Here is a 9537-nt window from a genome sequence, read left to right on the forward strand (position 1 = left end):
CCATCTTGTGGTCCATTCCCATGCCCCTACCCGTCCCACCCCTGCTACCTGCACCGTAAAGGTTGGCCCAACGCGAGCTGGTGGCCACCAGAGCCACGGCAGCAGTGTGTGCTGGCTTCCATTGCGGACACTCCTGCCACGGCTGGTTTCTACAATCGCTTCCAACAACCGTCAGCTCCCAGGAGCCGTGTGCTCTGGACCAGCTCCAGCACAGGATGCACAGCTCAGAAAACCACAGGGAGCAGCCCGGGCCAGAGGGCAGCAGTGTGCAGAGGCGCCGGTTGAGCGGAGCCTGTGACTCAGCGGAGGTGCCCCTGGGAGAGAGAAAAGGCTGGAGAGGAGGAGGGGGGAGGAAGCGGCCTCGCCTTGGAGAGCATAGTGATGACCCAAACATTTACATCGTGGGCCACGCTCCAGGAGGCCAGTACTGCTCCAGATGAGGAGCCTGGGCGTGGCGGCTGGAGTCACTCTGCGAAGTCCTGCCCTTGTCGGTCCCAAGCTGCCGCTGGCTGAGCCTGCTCACCATGCCGCATGCTGAGCCATGATCCGGAATGGCACGATCGCCTGTGATCAATCTTACGGGGGTATGTGGTTCCAGGATGCAGTCCCCTTGTGACACCCAGGCACCACTCTAACCTGGCACTCGGACCTCAGACGGCACCCCCATCTGTTACCGGAGAATGGCAGTGTTCTTGTCTTCGCACAAGAAAGAATTCAGGCGTGAGACAGATGGGCACCTCTCCAGACAGGACCTGAGAGAGTGCAGTCATTGGGACGGGGTGGGGGTGGGGGGGAGTGAGGTTACATGGTTGAGTGGAGAGATTACACCTGGCCAGGCAGGCGGGCGACTCAGCAGAGAGGCAGAGGGCTGAACACACAGTCCGGTTGAGGCGAGGGGGGGGGGATTAAGGAGATGGGTCTTTTTCTTCACACATCTCCTCCCGAAACAAAGGATTTTATGGCTGTAAATATTAAGAAGCTCCTATCTGAGTTTTCCCTTGAAGGTATCAGACAGGAGGAAGCCTAGCTGGTGCCATCCTGGGTTCAGAGGAAGGGTGAGCAGGACCCCCTAGAGAATGGGGATCCGGAGCAGGGTGTTGGAAATGCAGATACTGGGCTGCATCTGGGAGATTGTGGAAGATTGTCAGGCAGAAGGGGCGGGGACCCCCACGTGACAGGTTATCAGGTAGAAGGGGGCAGGGCAGGATATGAATACTGGGCTGCCCCTGAAACATTATCGGGATGACTTTGAGATGCAGATGCATATGCTGGACATAGTCTTCTCTTTAGGCCTGTCACACACACATAAGCTCATATCTAACTTCCTACTTAACACATCCTCCTATTTAACCCGCTGCAAGGACACTGGGCAGTTATTTTGTGCAGGCAAACACACATGGAGGTGCCTTTGGGACCCTCTACTCAGGCCCAGCCACATACCAGAGGCTTGGTGTATGCTACCTTATTTCTAACCCTTATCAGGCACCAAAGGGTAGTCAGAAAAATTCTTGGAAAACGGAATTACAAAAATTTGCAAAATGCATTTGAAACCCCTGCATCTATTTTTCATACCATGCATTCTCCATGCATTTTTTGAACACCTCTCATAGCTATTATCATCCCTGGCTTGGGGATCCTTGGGATCCTTGAGTGCTTGCCAAGGTCAAAGACTGGTCAACATTCAGATCAGGGTGCACCCCAGAGCCCTGTGTGCATGCCCAAGCCCAACACATCCCAAGAGCCTCGGGTGGGATGGGGGAGAGGGGCCCCCTGGACAGCAGTGAAGAGAGAGTGTATCTCACCCATCTGCTCCGCTGTGTGGGTGCTTACAATGCATTGCCGGCAGCTTCTGCACCAACCTCACTTAGGCGGGGGCACTTACTCAGGGAGCCCCATGGCTTCTAGGCCCTGAAGGAAGGTGTTAATTTCTCTCTCTCTCTCTCTCTCTCTCTCTCTTTCTTCCTCCCTCCCTCCCTCCACCAAAAGCCCACTTTTTTTTATTCGGTTCCTATTTAAAAATGGTTGTAAATAAAATATGCTCCAGCCATGTTTTCTCTTGCACAGATAACAATTTCAAACATCTTTGAGTGGGGGGGTGGTCCCTGGATCCGCACCTGCCATTGGTGCTCTAATCCCACGTAGGTTCGTGACTCAGACCCAAAGAGACCCAGGCTCTGGGAGGGACATAGTAATCCTGGGTTTGCACTAAGCCTGTAATTTAAAATCCATGTGTGCTGACATTAACACAAGCTGACATCTTACAAACCCACGCTGCGTGCCTGGGGAGCACCCACGGTGCCTGTACCACATGCCCTGGCAGCCAGCACTTACTCACTTGGCGACAGGTGCTCCCTGCACAGAGACTTCTGTCCCACATCCGGCTCTGTGCAGGGATCCGGCTCCTCGCAGGCTCCTCAGGAGACTCAAAGACACACGAGCCAGCAGAGTTCTTTTGGAAGGATTTTATTATAGGAAGAGCTGAGCGTTCAGCTCTGTGGGAAACGAAGCATTTGGCAGAAACAAAAGCACTTCCCCCAGAGCTGGGTTTCCACCCCTGAGACACAGAGCCTGGTGGTTTGGCTCCAGTCTTTGTGTGTCAACATTGACTTTGAGGGCCAAAGCCTGTGGTGCTGGCATCCCATATGGGCGCTGGTTCATGTCTTGGCTGCTACTCTTCCAATCCAGCTCTCTGCTGATGGCCTGGGAACATGACCCAAGTGCTTGGGCTCCTGCCACCTATGTGGGAGACCCAGATGGAGCTCCTGACTTCAGCCTGGCCCAGCCCTGGCCATTATGGCCATCTGGGGAGTGAACCAGCAGAGGAAGCTCTCTCTTTCTCCTTCTCTCTTTCTCTCTCTGGGTCTCTCCCTCTCTCTGTAACTCTTTCAGATAAAATAAATATTTTTTTTAATTACCAGAAGTTCAGTGGTGAATCATCTGACTGTTCAGAATGACAGGAATTCAACCCCGGCCACCCTGGACTGCCTTTCCCAGCTGAGAACCCATTTCCAAAGCCTTCTCTGCCTCCAGCTGCCACGCACATCCCTTGGCTCGGGGCCCCTTCCTCCATCTTCAAAGCCAACCACACCGCACCTCTGACCACTCTTCTGTAAGAGCCCCTCTGAGCCTCTTCTGTCTCCTTCTCTTCCATGGCTACCGACCTTTGTGATGGCACCGGCCCCTCCCAGCTCACCCCAGAGCAGCCACCCAGTCTTAAAATGCACCGATCAACTGCCCCAGCTTCATGTGCAATCTGAATGCCCTTTGCTATGTAATCTTTTTTTTTTTCCCCAAAGAAATCTTTTATTTAAGGAATACAAACTTCATGCATTTCATAAGTGCTCCCGGAGGGAAGGCCGTGGAAGCTGTGGTGTTCTTGTCTTCAGGCAAGAAAGAGTTCAGGCGTGATTGGGGAAGGAAGGGACAGGAGACAGAGAGAGCGCCCAGTCGCTCAGCCTGGGGGAGAGCGAGCTTACATGATTGAGCGGGGAGAATACACCTGGGCAGCCCAGGTGGCTCAGCTGAGAGCAGAGGGCTGAGCACCCAGTCCCTTTGGACTCCCTAGGTTTTTAAGGGAGTCTGTTTACCCTCCTCTCCCTCTCCTCCAGGGCAAAGGATGGAGAGTCCTGTCCAAAGAGTTTGTTGGGATGAAAATTAGCAAATTCCTCCCCAGATTTGCTGGGGCCCGGGCAGAGTAGGGGGCTTCCCTTAGGGCGTGTCTGAGAAGGTTTCATTGCCCTATGTTATCAGGTAACCCCTTTGGTTCTGCTGGGAGCTTTCCTTGGGGGAAGGGCTGAACAGGACTTTGAAGTGCACGATGCTGGGCTCTGGTCTTCAGGCCTTTCTCACACACACATAGGCTCAATTTCCGACTTCCTACCTACCATCAGTACAGCTTTAGGAATACAGTGATTCTTCCCACCATACGGGCCCTCCCACTCACTCCCACCCCTTCCCCTTCTCCTCCTCCCATTCCCAGTCCCGTTCTCCATTAGTTACATTTTCAATTAACTTTACACACAGAAGACCAACTCTATACTAAGTAAAGAGTTCAACAATTCGCAGGAAAAAAATGTTCCTCAACAGTGGAGAAGTCATTGCTTCTCAAAATGTTGTGGAGTCTCTTGAGCCCTTTATATATTCTGGTCATTAATCCTTTATCAGTTGTATAGCCATGTAATCTTGAGTTTTCATGGGCTCTGGACACTTGTGGAGGACGTCTCTGGGGTGAGGTACCTTTCTCTACCTATCACAGAGAGGACACTAAAACACAAAACTAAGTGGAGCTCACACACCAGCTGCCTTGGCTGGGAGGGCAACTATTTCCAAAGGGCTTGTGTTTCACTCTCCAGGTAGACGAGAGGTGTGCCCCAGGCTCACAGGAATAGAGTCAGAACTGAGTGCCCCTCTGGCCTCAGAATCAGCCCTAAAGGCATTTGGATCTGGCTAAAAAGCCAAAGAGAGTATTTCAGGCATGGAAAGCCAAGACACTGTGGCAAAAAAAAAATGACCTTCATTAAAGATCTCTCTGAGTGAGATCCCAGTGGAAAGAACGGGCCATCAAAGAAGGAGGTACTTTTCTCTGAAGGGAGGAGAGAACTTTCACTTTGATTATGGCCTTGTCTAAATAATCTCGGAGTTTATGGACTCAAGAGGCTTCCACAGCCCTGATAGCTCATGACAAGAGCCTAGGGTGATTACTGACGTCATAAACAAGAGTGTCAACTGTTAAATCAACAAGAGTCACTGTGCACTTACTCCCCATGTAGGATCTCTGTCCTTAATGTGTTGTACTATGAGAATTAATGTAAAACTAATCTTCAAACAGTACTTTCTACTTTGTGTGTCTGTGTGCAAACTATTGAAATCTTTACTCAGTATATACGAAGTTGATCTTTATATAAAGATAATTAAAAATGAATCTTAATGAAGAATGAGATGGGAGAGGGAGTGGGAGATGGGATGGTTGTGGGTGGGAGGGTGGTTATGGGGGAAAAACCACTATAATCCAAAAGTTGTACTTTCAAAATTTATATTTATTAAATAAAAGTTTAAAAAAAAAAAGAAAAAACCTCAACGGACACATTTCAGAACAAAGACAACACAGCTGAAAAGAACAAGAGTGAACTAGAGAATAAGATGGGAGAAATTTCCCAGAATTCCACTCACAGCAGATAAACAGAAATTTTGAAAGCAAAGATAAGAGTCATGGAATACAGAATGAGAAAGGCCATCTTATGTTTTACAAAATTCCTGAAGGAGTACATAGAGAGAATGGAAGAAAAGCAATATTCAAGATGGCTGAGAACTTTCCAGAACAGATGAAGGACACGAGTCTCCCAACTCAGAGTTTAGCGGGCTCTGGGTTAAGTAAATAAGGGTGGGGCGGGGGGGGCTGGGGGGGGGCTGGCACTGTGGTGTAGCAGGTAAAGCCACTCTCTGCAGTGCCAGCATCCCATATGGGCACCGGTTCAAGTCCCGGCTGCTCCACTTCCAATCCAGTTCTCTGCTATGGCCTGGGAAAGCAGCAGAAGATGGCCCAAGTGCTTGGGCCCCTGCACCCACGTGGGAGATCCAGAAGAAGCTCCTGGCTCCTGGCTCCTGGCTTCGGATTGGCCCAGCTCCAGACATTGCAGCCAATTGGGGTATGAACCAGCGGATGGAAGACCTCTCTCTCTCTCTCTCTCTCTCTGTGTAACTCTGTTTCAAATAAATAAATATTTAAAAAAAAAAATGGGGAAACATCAAGACCAAGGACAAACACAACCAGAGAGGAATGAGAAATGGCCTACAAGGTGAGAAGAAATTGACCTCAGATCTCTCAATAGCAATGACCAAACAACAGAAAAATATCCTCAAAGTGCTGAGAGAAGGGAACCACCGATGGACAGCTCCTTGCTCAACTAGATTATCCAGGAATGAGAGTGATCCAGAGACACAGCTACAAATTTAGGGAGGACATGGGATAGAGGAACACTCTAAATTATGTCACACTGCTAAATTCCACAGCACAATAATTCAGTTTTTTTAACAAATAAATTGCATGGAAAAATTTTTAAGAAGAGAGGAAAGATGAGGTAGCAAGGGGAGGAAGAGAACCCTAAAAGATACTTAAGAGACAAATCAATCCACCTTGTTGGGTTTTTTTAATTAATTCAAATTACTTCACAATTACAGGGCCGATATTGTGGAGCAGTGGGGTAAGCCACCTCTTGCCACACTGGCATCCCAGATGAATGCTAATTCAAGTCCCAGCTACTTCTCTTAATATCCAGCTCCCTGCTAATGTGTCGGGGAAAGCAGTGGAAGATGGCCCAAGAGACTGGGTCTCCACTATCCACATGGGAAACCAGATGGAGTTCCTGGCTCCTGGCTTTGGTCTGGCCCAATTCCAGCCTTTGAGGCCACTGGGAGAATGAACCAGAAGATGAGAGATTTCTCTCTTTCTCTCTCTCTCTCTCTCTCTCTTCCCCTCTCTCTCCCTCTCCCTCTCCCCCCCCATCACTCTTTCAAATAAATCCAATAAATCTTTTAACAATATACTTATGAGTATATTGAGAGCTTGAACACAGTTTGAATATTTGAAAATTATAACAAATCATCATTAAATTTTTAGGTGTTATAGTTATTTTTAAAATCCATACGTTTTAGAGATATAGACTGAATTATTAATAGGTATAATGGTATAGCATGTGGTACTGGCTTCAAAATAATCCAGTGGGTGGAAATACACCTACAACCAGATTGCCCATGAGTTGCTAAAAATTTGCAGATACATGGGATTCATTATCCTATTTTATTGTTGTTTGAAGTTTTCTTCAATATCAATATAATAAAAATAAAAGCAGTTATAATAAAAATAAATTTTTCATTGCAAGTTTTCTTCCAACAACATGGATAAGTAGATGGTGCTTTATCAACATAGTGAACTATTACAGAGGGTTAAAATTAATGAAACAGGTCTACATGTAACCATAGGAATAAATCACTTAAAACAAGGTTGATGGGGCTGGCGCTGTGGCACAGAGAGTTAACACCCTGGCCTGAAGCACCGACATCCCATATGCGCACCAGATCAAGACCTGGCTGCTCCACTTCCAATCCAGCTCTCTGCTATGGCCTGGGAAAGCAGTAGAAGATGGCTCAAGGCCTTGGGCCCCTGCACCCATGTGGGAGACCTGGAAGAAGCTCCTAGCTCCTGGCTTCGGATTGGCACAGCTCCGGCCATTGCGGCCAATTGGGGAGTGAACCAGCAGATGGAAGACCACTCTTCTCTCTCTCTGACTCTCCTCTCTCTGTGTAACTCTGACTTTCAAATAAATAAATAAATCTTAAAAAAAAAAAAAAATCAAGGTTGAGAGGGAAAAAAAAAAACAGAATGATACAGTTTGACATTATTTATACAAAACACAAAAACATGAAGAAAATGAGCATAAAATAAAAATATTCCCAGGACTGGTGCTATGAAACAGCAGGTAAAGCCACCATCTATGGTGCTGACATCCCATATGGGTGCTGGTTCTAGTCTCAGTAGCTCCATTTCCGATCCAGCTCTCTGCTATGGCCTGGAAAAGCAGTGAAAAATGGTCCAAGTGCTTGGGCCCCTGCACCCATGTGGGAGCCCCAGAAGCTCCTGGCTCCTGGCTTTAGACCAACTCAACATTTGGGGAGTGAACCAGTTGACAGATGATCTCCCTCTGTCTCTCTGCCTCTCTGTCTCTCTCTGTGTGTATCTCTCTGCCTTTCAAATTAATAAATAAACCTTAAAAAGAAAGAAAGAAAGAAAGAATATTCCCAAGTAAACTGAGTTTTACCACCAACAAATTTTTATGGATGGAATTCTTAAATGCTATGTTTTAGGAAGAAAGAAATTAAATCCACAGGAAGAACTGAGAAGCCAGAAATAACTGGATGGCAAAGAGACTGGTAAATATGCAATAAATTAAAATGAATATTTATCATAGGAAATAATAATTATGACTGCCATGGAGGATAGAACAGATGAGACTAATATTGGACCAGGACAGGTGTTTAGCTCAGCAGTTAAGACACTTGCTAAGAAGCCTGATTCCTGCGTCAGAGTGCCTGGAATGGGTACCCAGCCCCAGCTCCTGACTCCAGCTTCCTGCTGATGCACACCCTGGGAGGCAGCAGGCGATGGCTCAAGTAGTTGGGTTCCTGCCACCCATGTGGGAGACCTGGACTGAGTTCCTGGCTCCTGGCTCCGGCAGCCCTTGTGACTATCTGGTGAGTGAACCAATGAATAGGAGCTCTTCTCCTATCTCTCTACCTCTCAAATAAATAAATGAAAAACTTTAAAGTTAAGATAAAATACTAGATAACAAAACCCATGAGACAGACACAGGGATCTGAGCTAATCCCTATCAAAGTTCTTGTATTTCAAGAAGCAGGTATGGGGCTGGCGCTGTGGCATAGGGGATAAAGCTGCTACCCGCAGTGCCAGCATCCCATACAGGCGGTGGTTCTAGTCCTGACTGCTCTACTTCCAATCCAGCTCTTTGCTATGGCCTGGGAAAGCAGCAGAAGATGGTCCAAGTCCTTGGACCCCTGCACCCATGTGGGAGACTCAGAAGAAGCTCCTGGCTTTGGATTGGCACAAATCTGGCCATTGCAGCCATTTGGGGAGTGAACCAGGTGGGCAAATAAAGCTAGAATAGTCAAATTAATGTCAGAATTTTTAACACGCCATTCCCAGCCACTGATAGGCATCTGGTGACACATGGGGGAGCCCTATACTCAACCAGAGATTACACAGTTCCACAAGCACATGTCGGGTATTTTCAAAAATTCACCTGTTTTAGGCCACAAGGCAACACATTTCAAAGAATTAACATCATAGGGACCACAATGCAATTCAACAGCAATTTAAGGGTGGGCGTTTGGCACAGCAGTGAAGGCAAAGAGGTGAAGCACTGCTTGGGAAGACTTCATTCCAAATTGGAGGGCCTGGGTTTGAGTCCCAGCTCCGCTTCTGCTCCAGCTTCCTGCCAATGCGCACCCGGGGAGGCAGCAGATGATGACTCAAGTGCTTGGGTTTCTGCCTCACACGTGGGAGACCCAGAACAGAATTCTAGGCTCTTGGCTTCAATTTGGCCCAGCCGCAGCTATTGGGAGGCATTTGAGATGCAGCAAATGGAAAATCTCTTCATCTCCCCCATCTCTCTCTCTCCCCCTACTTTTCAAACAATGAATATCTATCTATCTATATCTATCTCTGTGTGTGTGTGTGTGACTTAAATCAGAGGAGGCCATGTCTTCTAAAGATATATAATAGGTGTGATGAATCATTCTCCCTCTGGTCCTAAGAAGCTATCAGGAAATGCAGCCACACACACACACCTGCTCCTCTGTGGCCCAACAGGGAAACAGTTCTGACCCTTGCCAGGAAGTCAGGAGGCCTGACAGCGACCTCTATGTCAGCTGTGGCCAGTATGCTCTAGTCTTGTCCCTAGGGCCAGCACTGACCCAGCCCCCTGTGGCTTCCTGGAGGGCCCTGGGAAGGAAGCTGTGAGCGGA

This window comes from Lepus europaeus, chromosome 1 (genome assembly GCF_033115175.1).
Source record: "Lepus europaeus isolate LE1 chromosome 1, mLepTim1.pri, whole genome shotgun sequence".
NCBI classification, from domain to species: domain Eukaryota; kingdom Metazoa; phylum Chordata; class Mammalia; order Lagomorpha; family Leporidae; genus Lepus; species Lepus europaeus.